Here is a 13280-nt window from a genome sequence, read left to right on the forward strand (position 1 = left end):
ACTTGTATACTCTTTGTTAAGCTCTGTTATATGAGCTTTTTGTCTTACGGATAATTGAAAGTTTACTGCCTTATGACACCAGATTTTTTTTTTTTTTGATGTATTGATTGGTTTTGATGATGTTTTTCTCCTCTTTTTCTTTTTATTAAAATTCTTTGTTATAAGAGATAGCTTTCTGGGTGGGGAAGGTATATAAGAGGAAGTCTGCTGTTCTTCAGTCATTTCAGTTGTGTCTGACTTTTGGTGACACAATCTGGGTTTGGTTTGGTTTGGTTTGGTTTTGGCAGAGATATTGGAGTAGTTTGGCATTTCCTTCTCCAACCCATTTTACAGATAAGGAAACTAAGGCAAACAGGGTGAAGGGAATTGCTCAGGTTCACACAGCTAGTAAGTGGCTAAAGCCAGATTTGAACTCAGGAAGATGAATCTTCCTGACTCCAGACCTGGCACTCTACCCACTGTGGCACCTAGCTGCCTAAGAGGAAGTCTAAGAGAAGTGAAAAGGAAAGATGGCAATAAAAATCTATTTTCAAAAAAGAAAGCTAGCTGTCTAGTACTAAAAATACATTATACTATTCAAGCAGTGGTGGTAGTGGTAGTATACGCTATGCTGAGCTAATGGAGGTAGGGGTGTCATTCCCTGTCACTGGCCCTTCACCTTTGTACAAATCTGATTCCCTCTTTTCTAGTCACTCCCTCAGTTCTTCTCAAAAATGATTTTCTCTATAGCTACTCCCTTGGCTTCACCCCTTTGGCATGACTTGGTTTTCCTTATAAGCCAGACCTAAAGGGGAAAAAATAGAGTGGAAAAGGAAGGGGTCAAGATATACCTCCCATACCAAGATTTTATCTTAGCCTCCCCCAACCAAAGCTGATGACTAGTTTAGAATAATCCCAGTTTAAGTTTCTGTGTTTGCTCCAATAAGTTATAAAATTGAATTAACAATCCTCTTTTGTTCATTCCAAGCCAGTAGGCCAGGAAATAACCTTGTAATTGTAAAATTTATCTGCCAGATTCTCACCTGCCTCCACCACCCCACCACCCCTAACCTATAGTCTTTTGCTCTCTGTGATACATTTTAGTGAAGAAACACAAAAGTCCCTAATGCTATGGTTAACAATGTTGTGTGGGTTGTTTTTTTTTTTTAAGACAATTAAAGACAAGGTGAGGAGGAAGAAAAATAAGACTTATAGAATCAGAGATAAGCTTCATAAACAGATTCAAGGTTTTCTGAGAAAGGAGAGGCAGGGGAAGGGACAAGGTTTCAATAATCCTTGAGCATTTCACAGCAGAAAGGATTTTGAAAGACCACAAAATGTCAATTGTACATCAATGTTTTCTTCATTTAACTTATTTCTTCCTTAAGGAGTTTCTCTCTTCAGAGTAAACAGATCTATTTAGAATTCACTGGACTTCAGATTCAACATTGGGCCTCAATTACTGCAAATGATTCTATATATGCTCAATTTTTATAAGGCCAATCTTGGTGTCCAGACTTTATTAGCCACTTTGAAGCCTCAAGCTCTCTTGTCAGCAAAAATGGAGCCTGGAAGGCTTCCCTCACACTCAAAGTCACCATAAATGCAAGATGGATATTCCAACAGAAGATGCTGGTGAGCTGGGGTCGGGCATTGAAGTCCAGTGGCAAGGAATCACCACCAGTTATGACTCTGCCCTTCCGGAACAGTCCAGATTTGCCCAGGTCTGCCTCATGGCACTGGAATCCTGCCTTTAAGGCCCGCATTGGTGCTGGCCTCTTCCCATTATTACACTCTGGCTCCCTTTTCCATGATAGTTTTTCTTCTAACCACAATTCTTCCATTTAACAACTCATCCTGGCTATTCCTTAGGGCAACTTCTCTCAAGTTAGCCTCTTGCTCCCAAGATACACTTTCTACTCCCTGTTTTCCTCTTTTCCTCTCCCCTAGGTTAAAAGGGCTTACTTGTCCATCAAAGTCTAGCTCTAAGCAGTCACAGGGTCAAGGTAGCTCCCCTGGGGAATGAGGAGAATTGAGATTTCTACTCACCAATGGGATCCAGAATCTAGTCATGCTATATATACACAGTAGAGTTGTGACAGAGTTGATGGAGGGCTAGCCTTGGAGTCAGGAAAACCTGGGTTATGCATTTGAAACATACTAGCCATTTGGCCATGGGAAATTTAATCTTTTAGGGCAACTTCTCTCAAGTTAGGCTCTTACTCCTGAAATGCACTTTCTACTCCCTGGTTTCCTCTTTTCCTCTCCCTTTTAACTTTTTAATGACGCAGGCAGCTTTCTAGGAGTACAATTATAGTTAAGATGTTAATCTGCAAGAGTGAAAGGAGTTTTGTCACTCGGAATTCCCTATGTAGATAAAATTATAGATATAGGCCCTTCCTCACACACATACACATTTAAAAAAAAACCTCTAAAACCTAATTTTAGATACCAGTTGATTCTTTTAAAGTAGAATATGGCTACCATTTTAAAAGGATACTACTGCAATGTAGATGGAAGGATTTAAGTTAGATAAAAAGGAAAAATCTTACTCAAATATGAAAGGTTATTAGACACTATAAGGTGTCGAAAAAAGGTAAGAATTCATATTATCTGTTTCTCTGGATATGTTTGAAAAATGAGATGAACTTCTATTTGACTGGGATGATTTAGGACAATGTTTCCCAACGTTTTCTAGTATGTTGTTGCTCGGTCATTTTTCAGTCATGTTCAACTCTTCATGACTCCTATTTGGGGTTTTCCTGCAAAGATACTGGAGTGGTTTGCCATTTCCTTCTTCAGCTCATTTTTACAGATGAGGAAAGTGAAGTTAAGTGACTTGCCCGGGGTCATATAGCTGTTGAGTATTTGAAGCCAGATTTGAACTCAAGAAGATAAATCTTCCTGACTCCAGGTCTGGTATTCTATCCACTGTGCCACCTAACTGCCCCTCTTAAGTGTGAAAACCCTTTTTAACATTAAAAATAACCCCTCCATTAACTTCTCCCCCTCCACCCTCCTAAATCTTAATCTATACACCCTTCTAAATGTCCTTCCTTGACTTTGTTTCCCAGTTTTCTCATCTTTTTCCAAGTTCAGAAGACTTCTACACCCTTCCAGGGCCCATGTTGTTTCCTCTTCAACCAGATGAGAGTAAGGTTCTAACATTACCAGCCCTCCACCCCCACGTGCTTCCTCTATATTAATTCTTCCTTTCACACCCCGTTTTTATGAGAATTGCTCTTTTTTACCTTTTCCTACCCAATTGTGTTTTTTAGATCATGCACAACTCAGCCCCAACATTTCTTTTAAACTACTTTAGTAAGGATGACAGTTTTAAGAATACTGATAACATTTTCATGCGTGAAAAGTAAACAGTTTGACCTCAATGACTGCCTTATAATTGGTCTTCAATGTTTTTAAGATAAGGGAGGTACTCTTGGGGGGGGTAAAATAAAGAATAGGAGGGTAAGGGGAGAAGATAAGGTAACAGGAATAGGAGAAAAAGAGAGGCTGAGAAAGAAAATAGTGAGTAAAAGTAAGATGGAGGAAAATTCACAAGTAGTAATTATAACTTTGAATGTGAATGAGATGAACTCACCCATAAAATGGAAATGGATAGCAGAATGGATTAAAAATCAGAATCCAACATTATGTTGTTTACAAGAAACACATTTAAGAATTAGGGATACACCAAATTAAAATGGAGGGTTGAAATTAAATTTATTATGCTTCAGCTTAAATTAAAATTTTAATTAATTTAATATATCTGAACAAGTTGTCGTATATGATTGTGATGGAATCCTACTGTGCTGTAAGAAATGATGAGCTCAGTGATCTTAGAAAAACATGGAAAGATTTGTATGAAATAATGAAGAGCAAAATTAGCAGAATCAAGAGAACACTATATACAGTAATAGCAATATTGTTTTAAGAATGACTTTGAATAAGTCATTTTGGCTATTATAAATACCCAAATTATCTATAAAGGACTTATGAAGAAAGACACCATCTGCCTCCAGAGAAAGAACTGATAAATAGAAGTATATATAAAATAATTTTACATATATATGCCTTTGTGTCTAATGGTAGCCATCTCTAAGGTGGAGGGGGGAAGGGGACCAAAAAAAAAAGAAATTTACATGATAACTTTATTATATATTTAAAAGGAATAGCAAGTGCTACATAATATACATAATTTATTTGCAGTTTCATGTGCAATCATCTTTTTTATTTTATTATGTTATAGAAACATTTGTTTTATTCCATAAATTAAAAACAAAATAATAATAAAAAACATTAAAAATAGAAGCAACTCCCTTTTCCAGGAAGTTCTTCTCCTTCCCCACCTCACTCCCAACATCCTCCTATTGCCCTGAAGTTTTAAAACTATTCTTCCTAACTTAATTCTGCCTTATCCTATGTCCACTCAACATCATCAGTGAGGAAGAGCTGTATCATTCCTCTTTTCTCTTTATATTTGCTGATTATAGAAGTATAAAATGATAAGAAGTTACTATGGATCCAGTCAGGCTTCTCAATGCCCTTTATTCATCAAAACAACATAGAGATAGAGATAGAGATAGAGATAGAGATAGAGATAGAGATAGAGATAGAGACAGAGATAGAGATAGAGATAGAGATAGAGATATATTTGAAAAAACAGTAATATGTATATTCGCAAAACTTCATTTACTCAGTCTAGGGAAGCTGTGTTTACTTATATATGGATTCCCATATGAATTTGCTGATGCCCTGCAATGAATCCTGACCTATTCCATACCTGGTTTGTATCATGTGCATACGTACTCACACACACACAGACACACACACACACACACACATACAGAGAGAAGTTCAGACCTAAGTAACGCCCTTGTAACATCCCTTCCAGTTGTCTGATTGAATAATATCGTCCAACCCAAGTAAATTCAAACAAAAGGTTTTTTAAGTACCTACTGTATACACTTTACTGTGCTAGATGCCAGGCTTACAGAGACAGAAACTTAAAGACTTCTATAAACCAAGGACTAAAGCTAAATCAAACTATGAACCCAAATTGACGCAATGCACAAAAATTCACTGAATCCCAAACTAGCTCAACCTAACTATGAACCATGAACCAAACCAAAGTTTAGTACAAGATTGTTTCTAAACTTATTAAATCATCTAGAATTGACCCCAAACTGTTGTTGTTCAGTTGTGTTTGACTCTTTGTGACTCCATTTGGGGTTATCTTGGCAAAAGATACCAGAGTGGTTGGTCATTTTCTTCTCCAGCTCATTTTACAGATGAGGAAACTGAGACAAACAAGGTTAAGTGACTTGTCCAGGGTCACACAGCTAGTAAGTGTTTGAGATCAGATTTGAACTCAGGTCTTCCTGACTCTAGGCCTCGTGCTCTATCCACTGTGCCACCTAGATGCCCCCTTAAAACTGTAAAGCTGGAAAACTCTAGAACATCACATATTCTCTCTTTATCATAAGTATATAAAGTTCTGGCCTTGAATTCAAGAAGAACTGAGTTCAATTCCTCTGTCTAGTCACCCTAGCTGTGCACATGATCAATTAATTCATTTGACTTCTCTGAGCCTCAAACAGCTAAGTTGCCAAATTATGTTGTTTCTACCTCCACAATATCTTTGAAATCTGTCCCCTTCTCTCCATTCATGGCATTTCCCCATAACACTACTGTAAGATGGAATGTGCAAGTACTTGTATGTTCATTTTAAAGTTAAGGATAATGACATTCAGAGGAGTTGTAACTTGCTCATATTCACACAGCTAGCAAGTCAGAACCAGAATTTGACCCCATCTTTCCTGACTCTTCATCTGATGGTCTGCCTGCTATATTACATTGCCTCTGAAAGATGCTTCCTTTTCAGCATTTTGTGGCCTTTGGGTTTGTCCCAGGTAGTTATTCAAGAAAACTGAATGATTGATAAAATATTTTAAATCTCTCCTTCAGTTCTTCTCCTCTCTCTCCAGACAACGGGGCTGCAAGCTGTCTGCCGGATATTGTCCTTACTTTATATATATATCCTCAGACAAAAACAAACTGAATTCATTGCCTCTTGTGGGGACAAGGAATGTTGACAGTGGAGAGACTGAAATTATTGAAGATCCTTTATAGTTTTTCTCATCAGACAGAGACTCCCTAAATTCCAAAGTGGTTGACCACATGGTTTACTCAAGGGCTTTGTGGGAAGGTGCTAAATCCCCTAGGACTAGAGATTCAATGGTATGGGGTGACCTCTGGGTCTCTGTCTCTTGGTCTCTCAGTCTGTCTCAATATCTCTCTCTGTTTCTGTATCTCTATCTCTGTCTCTGTCTTTATATCTCTCTCTGCTTCTGTCTCTGTTTCTCTCTGTCTCTGTCTCTTTGTGTCTCTGTCTTTCCCTGTCTCTCTCTGTGTCTCTGTCTCTCTATCTCTCTCTCTTCATCTCTCTGTCTCCATCTCTTCTCTCTCTGTCTCTCTCTCTGTCTCTGTCTCTCTCTCTCTCTGTCTCTGTCTCTCTCTCTCTCTGTCTCTGTCTCTGTCTCTCTCTCTCTCTCTCTCTCTTTCTCTCCCTCCCCTTCCACCCTTCTTTGGTAGTATGGGTGTCCATCAGGGACTAATTTTCTTTAAACTAGTTTTCTACTTTGAACTAATTTTCTAAACAGGTGATTACAACGAACTAGGTTCTTCCAGAGCCCTGGCTTGCCCTCTGTTAATAACTGGGAAGCAGAATAGTACAAGGAAGCATGTTGGATTCAGACTTAGAGTACCTGGCTTTGAACACCAAGACATGCACTTACTATCTATGACATGGATAAGTCATTTCAGCTTTATAGGCCTCAGTTTCCTCATTTGTAAAATGATGAGGCTGGACTATTTGATGTCCAAAAACCTTCCAGCCCTAAAACTATCTGCTCACCTCTTATAGATCACTAAGTTAATATCAAATTAAATAAAGAAAGGATAAAGACTAAGAGCATTAGTGAACGTAGCAATGACCTAATTCTCAAGAGTAAGAGGAACAAGGAGAATGGGGACTTGATACAGGGTGTTTGGTCTTATTTTCATCACTTGGGGGCTCAGTGACTACTTGTCCCTTATGAAACCAAAGTTATGATTTAGGTAAGAGCTGGATTAAGACCTATCTCAGAGACATACTATCTGTGTGAATTGGACAAGTCAAAGCTTCAGTTTCCTCATTTGTAAAATGAGAGGATTGAACTCAATGACTTTTTTTCCCCATTTGGCTAGGCAATGGGTTTAAGCGACTTGTCCTGGGTCACACATCTAGTAAGTGTCAAGTGTCTGAAGCTGCATTTGAATTCAAGTCCTTCTGATTCCAGGGTCAGTGTTCTATCCACTGTGCCATCTAGCTACCCCTCAATGACTTCTAAGGTCACTTCCTTCTCTAAATCTTGGATCTTCTGATCTTATGAACTTTGGAGGATCCTTCAGTTCTAAGAGTCTGTGATTCTCCAAGGAGCATGAAGGATTTTGCTGACATTATATACTGTGCAAAACCCTCCCCCCAACTCCTTCTTGGTAGGTCAGGAGGGAGAGAAGTTATTATTGCCTCCATCTTTCATACAGAGAAATAAGGGAACATAGATATGCACATAATTTTCTTAAAGTTACACAGCATTTCAGGGAAACCTCATACCATGATTACTCCACAGTGGCCTCTTGGTTCGTCTTCCTGACTCCTGATTTTCCCTTCCCCAACTCATCCTTCACAGTCCTTTCCCTTCATTATGTCATTCCCTATCTCAAAAACCCTCACTGGCTCCCTGTTTTCTTTTGAAGCAGATCTAAAGTTCCAAAATCAGACATCACCCTACCAATCCTCTTTTCTTTTTCACTACTTCTCCAGGTACGAATCTGTTTTGGTCTCTGTTCCAAATAAGCCTTCTTTAGGATCTCCCACGTACACCTTACTCACAACTCACTTTCAAGTATCTACTGAGGTTTACTTCCCCCTCTCCTCTAACCTTGGAAAGTCTTTCTTAATTTTCTCTTCTTGTTTTATATTCTACTAATTTATCAAGTGCCATCTTTCTCATGGTCTGGCAAAATGAGCCCACATTGATCTTTCCTTTCTCCTGTTACTTTTATACTCATCATCTATACTTTACAATCTGTGCCTTAACCTATATGGTCCTGTCCTCTAATCATATAGCAAAATTTATCATGTCCATATATCAGCATGTGGTTTTGCCATATACAGTGCTACATACAACTAAATCAGAGAGCAAGGAGTGGAAGGGACCTCAGAGCCAATCTAATCCAACCCTTTCATTTTACAGACAAGGAAATTGGAAGCCCAGGCAGCCTAAACTGGCTTAACCAATGTCACACAGTCCAATCAAATCAACAAGCATTTATTAAGTCCCTACTGTGTGCCAGACACTGTGCTAAGTGCTGGGTATACAAAGAAAGGCAAAAGACAATCCTTGCTTTAGGAACTCTCAGTCTAATGGACAGCTAAGATGACACAGTAGATAGAGTGCCAGGCCTGGAGTTAGGAAGGCCTTAGTGAATCTGGCTTCAGACACTTACCAGGTGTGTTATCCTGGGCAAGTCACTTGATTTCTGTTTGCCTCGGTTTCCTCATCTGTAAAATGGGGATACTAATAGCACCTACCACCTAGAGTTTTTTTTTTTGAAGATCAACTAAGATATTTATAAAGTATTCAGCACAGTGCCTGACACATAATAAGTGATATGTAAATGTTAGCTATCAGGATTAATGGGGGAGATACCTTACAAATAACTATGTACAAACAAGATATAGGATAAATTAAAGATGATCAAAAGAGGGGAGGCACTAGCATTAAGGGGGATCAGGAAAAGTTTCTTACAGGTGGGATTATAGGTAGGCCTTGAGGGAAACCTAGAGGTAGAAAGCAGGATGGAGAGACTTTCAGTTTTAGGGTTCAGCCAACGAAAATACATGTAGTCAGGACATTGAATGTCTTGTTCAAGGAACAGGAAGGAGGGGGCAGCTAGGTAGTGAAGTGGATACAGCAGGTGGGTCCTGGAGTCAGGAGGACCTGAGTTCAAATCTGGTCTCAGACCAAACATTTGACACTTACTAGCTGTTTGAACCTGGGCAGGTCACTTAACCCCATTGCCTAGCAAAAAAATAAACCAAAAAAAAAGGGGGAAACAGAAGGAAGCCACTGTCACTGGACTGCAAACATAAGGGGGAGTAAGGTATAAGTAGATTGGCAAGGTAGGATAGGGCAAGTTACAAACACCTTTAAATGCCAAATGGAGGAATTTTATATTTGATCCTGGAGGTGCCATTGGAGAAAGCTCAAGAGGCAAGATTCAAACCTTGGTCTCCTGGGTCCAGAATCAATGCTTAATCTGCTGTAGCACATTGCAGTTCCATATGGTCTCCTCAGTTACGTTACATGTTCCTTGTGAACAGGGACTAAGGGCATCTTCATACCTATCTTGTAGCCCACAGAGTGAGCTCATTGTGGTGGGCACACGATATGAATGCTTGAGCCTGACTAAGAATCCAGGATAGAAATCTAATCCATGACTCCTAGGTCAAGGCATTGCTCCCCAAGGGTGGTCTCTATGACATCTCACTGCCCTGTCAACTCCATAGTGGTCCCGGGCTCAGCAGAAGCCCCTGATTGTTTTCCTTGTCATTGCTTCCACCATCACAAATGCCTGTGACTTCACAGAGCCCTGCCCTATCCCCTTTGCAGAGATAAGCTTAATAACTCATCCCTGCATAAGTCATGTCAGTTATACAATTAAACATGCTCTCCTCCCCATGATGGAGGTTTATGGAGGTATAAATCACCACCAAAAGGCAATTTAGTGCAGACAGGAATTTTATTGAGGGATGCAGATCCCCTGGGCTCGTCTGGAAAATGAGAAACATATTCAAAGACCAAGTGTCCTGCAGGGTGTAAGATTCGTTGGGGCTACAAAGAGGCACGTCTAGACTGAGATTTAACTTTCTCATTTAAATCAAGTAAAATGGAATCCCCTTGGATATGATTACCTAAGACTTTCTGCGTTTGATTAGGGATTACAGAGCCCAGTGGCTTGAAATGCAGAAATTATGCTGTCGAAAAGGACCCCTGTCCAATGTCCAGGAAGTAAACAGGAGCTGAGGCATGGCAAATGACCTCTGAACTTAGCAGCATTTTCACATCCTGACCAGACAACTTTCCCTGACTGGAGAACAGAGACTGTGGTTTTGCAGAATCTTCTGTGGCTTTTTTTTTTTCCCCTCAGAGGGCCTTTGCATTTTTCCCCCTAAAATATGAAGAAACCCTTTGGGTTTCCTTCTAATGGTACTTTCACTCAGTGAAAATGAATCAGGCTAAAAAGGCAATTTATGGGAATTCATTGTGAAAGGAAAAACACACACATATGCACATATCTACATACATACATATAAATATATATACACACATACATGCATGTATATGTATATGTGTGTGTATATATTTGTGTGTGTATCTACATATATGTGAATCAAAGGTAAAGAAAGAAACTGGGGGGGAGGGTATTGTTCTACTTGCCAGGCCCTCAACTGATCATATTGGGGGTTTTTTTTGTTTCTGTATTTGTTTTTACCTTTTTTATTCTGACTTTAACAAACACCAAATAAAAAGAACATTTCTATATACATGGTAGAAAAGAAAGAGAATATTATACATTAAGCTAAAAATCCATTATGTAGATGTTGCTTTTCTTTTACAATATACTAGGTCTGTATTCCAAAGAGTTTTTTTTTTTTAAAGGGAAAAGGACCTACTTGTACAAAAATGTTTAGAGCAATTCTTTTTGTAGTGGCAAAGAATTGGAAATTGAGGGGATGCCCATCAATTGGGGAATGGCTAAATGAGTTGTGGTATATGATTGTGGAATACTATTGTGCTATAAGAAATGATAAGCAGGGTGGTTTAAGAAAAAGCTGGGAGGACTTACATGAACTGATGCAAAATGAAGTGAAAAGAACCAGGAGAATATTGGACATATTAACAGCAACATTGTTCAATGAAGAACTGTGAATGACTTAGCTATTCTTAGCGATATAATGATCTAACAATTCCAAATGACTAATGATGAAGCATACTATCCACTCCAGAGAGAGAACTGACATTGTTTGAATACAGACTAAAGCATGCTATTTTTCCACTTTCTTTCATTCTTTTTTTTACTTGAGTCTTCTTGTATAAAATGAATAATATGAAAATGTTTTACATGATTGCACATGTATAACCTATATCTGATTGCTTCCTGTCTCAGGGAGGGAGGAGGAAAGAGAGGGATAGCATTTGGAACTCAAAACTTAAAAAAAATGTTAAAAATTATTTTAACATGTGAAAAATAAAATATATATTAAAAAGAAAAAAGAAATGACAAGCAGGATGATTTCAGAAAAACTTGGGAAGACTTGTATGAACTCACGCCAAGTGAAGTGAACAGAACCAGGAAAACATTGTTTATCTTTCCTTCCTAAGATGCAAAAATGAGAGCATGCTAGATTTACAGAACGCTAGAACTGGAGAGGCTTCGGGGTCATTTGGTCTAAGAGCTTCATTTTCCAGATAAGGAAGCTGAAGTCTGGAAGTCACAGACATCCTGTCAACCCTAATGCCTCTATTTAGATCCTCCCACCTGGGTCCAATTCATTCATCCTTACCACATCTCTGCTAAGTCTCGGGTAGGGCAGATCCCTCTCTTGGAACTGCCAATGTCTGTTTGACTTCTGAGTCATACTTCACTGAGTTTCCTTGTCTAGGACAAGTGAAATTATGGTTGTTGTTGTCACACTTTCTCCCCACCCCCACTCTGGACCAGCTATGAGCATCAATAGATACTGTTCTAGCCCACAGGGTCCCTCTCCCTTGACCAAGTCCCTAATATCTGGCATATTGTTTATAAGGAGGCAGATGGGTCTCACAATGGTGGTATGGTGATCTTTCTATCATGCCTGCTTCCATGAGCATTTTCTGACTCATGAACCTAAACTGGTGAATGCTGCGTAATCCTTGTCATAGGGACAGAGACTGGACCTGTGATTTTATCAATATGGAGAACTAACAGATGAGAAAACCTCCTCTATCAGAGCAGGTTGGCACCTACTTGGCAATTTATAGTCTAAAAGGATTGCCTGGAGCGGGGCTTCTCAAACCTTTTCGACTCCTGGTTTAGGCAGTATTTGTTGGCACTGCGTGGCCTAAGGGCATGCGCAGTGCAAAGCGCACATGCTCTGTTTTCAGAATCAAGGTTGCAGGGACGTTGCATGATGCAACGCGTGCAAGTGCTGCCAGAAATACCTCGGATTCATTACACCTTTGATTTTTAACTAATTTTTGGTTGTTGCATGTTTGGAAACCTTCCACTATTCCCAAATTTTTCATGATTCCATATAGGGTCACTACCCACAGTTTAAGAAATGCTGGCCTAGAGCACTAAGGGGTTAAGTAACTTGCCCCGGGTCTCCCAGACAGTACTGAGGTGAGGATGGATCCCAGGTCTTCCTAGTTTCAAGGTCTCCTCATCACAGGATCATAAATTTGGAGATGGAAGGAAACTTAAAGATCTTTTGTTCCAACTGTCATTTTACAGATGAAGAAACTAGGAACTAGAGAGGTTAAAGGACTTGTCCAATTGCCCAACGTCACACACATAGCACCAAAGGCAGCATTTAAACCCAGGTCCTCCAACTCTAAACCTAATAAACTTTCTAATGTATGACACTTGTTTTTGAACTGAGTCTGACTTTGTGATTAATTCTTGATGGCCAGGAGCCAGGTAAATCTGTCTTCAAATCCAGCTTTAGACATTCACTAGCCCTGTGACCCTGGGCAAGTCACTTAACTTCTGTCTCACTCAATTTCCCCACTTGTAAAATGGGGATAATAACAGCACACAGCTCGAGGGATTGTTGTGAAGATCAAATGAAATAATATTTGTAAAGGACATAGTATAGTGCCTGGATCATAGTAAGTGTTCAATAAATGCTTATTTTTGTGCTTCCTGCTTCATCCGTTATGTTTCCCCAGGACTGAAGCTGTCAGGAGATCATGGTGGCAATATGGCGATGGCCATGGAGTCAGAGAACCTCTGCTATTTACTACCTTTGTGACCTTGTACAGTAATCCACTTAACCTCTCAAGGCCTCAGCTTCCTCATCTATAAAATGAGGGGACTGGACTGGATGGCCTTTAAATTTCCTTTTCTCTCCAAATCCATCTCCATATCTCTGAGAGCACATAGTGACAGGGTGGTGATATCACTGTACCAGCCTAGGATGTCATACATCT

The 13280-nt window shown here is 39.4% G+C and overlaps 1 protein-coding gene across 1 annotated transcript in view; it reads left to right on the forward strand.

Annotated features, from left to right (window-relative positions):
• NEDD9 (neural precursor cell expressed, developmentally down-regulated 9) overlaps positions 1-13280 on the forward strand; it is a 225545-nt gene that overhangs the window by 80184 nt on the left and 132081 nt on the right. The window lies entirely within an intron of this gene.

This window comes from Vombatus ursinus, unplaced genomic scaffold (assembly GCF_900497805.2).
Source record: "Vombatus ursinus unplaced genomic scaffold, bare-nosed wombat genome assembly UNPS02000577.1, whole genome shotgun sequence".
In the NCBI taxonomy this organism is placed as follows: Eukaryota; Metazoa; Chordata; class Mammalia; order Diprotodontia; family Vombatidae; genus Vombatus; species Vombatus ursinus.